Source organism: Sinocyclocheilus rhinocerous, unplaced genomic scaffold, assembly GCF_001515625.1.
Source record: "Sinocyclocheilus rhinocerous isolate Xijiao unplaced genomic scaffold, SAMN03320098_v1.1 scaffold36910, whole genome shotgun sequence".
In the NCBI taxonomy this organism is placed as follows: domain Eukaryota; kingdom Metazoa; phylum Chordata; class Actinopteri; order Cypriniformes; family Cyprinidae; genus Sinocyclocheilus; species Sinocyclocheilus rhinocerous.
The window spans coordinates 33-644 of record NW_015637043.1 but is presented as its reverse complement, the minus strand read 5'-3'; the positions used below and the strand labels follow the sequence as shown (position 1 = coordinate 644).

At 34.2% G+C, this 612-nt stretch overlaps 1 long non-coding RNA gene across 1 annotated transcript; it reads left to right on the top strand.

Moving 5' to 3' along the window:
* Positions 1-343, top strand: LOC107748427 (uncharacterized). The gene is made up of 2 exons (XR_001640933.1): positions 1-79; positions 201-343. It is a non-coding gene; the product is annotated as an uncharacterized LOC107748427 (long non-coding RNA).
* Positions 344-612: the final 269 nt, after the last annotated feature.

The following is a 612-nucleotide window of genomic DNA, read 5'->3' as shown; positions in this document are numbered from 1 at the left end:
AGGGAGAGGGAAAGAGAGCGGGAGAGAGAAAGAGATCAGAGAGAACGGGAACGTGCAGCGGTAGAATACATGTGTGGAGGTAAGACTAATTGACACACAGAAGGAAATGATTTCACCAATAATGGTCCATTCTGCTCAGTCTCTAACAAACTGATGTATTCTGCCAATATTCTCAGGATGTGTCTCTGTTTATGTTGCAGGTTCTGAGCAACCTGGCCGACCAGGCAGCCGTAGTTATCTGCGTTCCTCTTCGCCCTCTGTGAGATCACAGGAGGGCGTCCTCCAACAGCGGCCGAGCATCTTCCAGGGCACCACCTCCAAGAGCGTCATTACCCCACTCATGTGAGCAATGCACTCTTTATGACATCTAATAATAATCTAATAATTCATTAGTTTTATTATTAATATATATGTATTATATATATATGTATATTATTAATATATATATATTACATATATTAAAATTAATATATGTAATAATTAATAATAGGGTTTTTTTTACTAAATGCACACATTAACTTTATTTGTATTATATTAATTTATTATTTGTATTATATTAATTTATTATATTACTGCATTATAAATGTATAAACCAAAAAAAATTTATGTTTT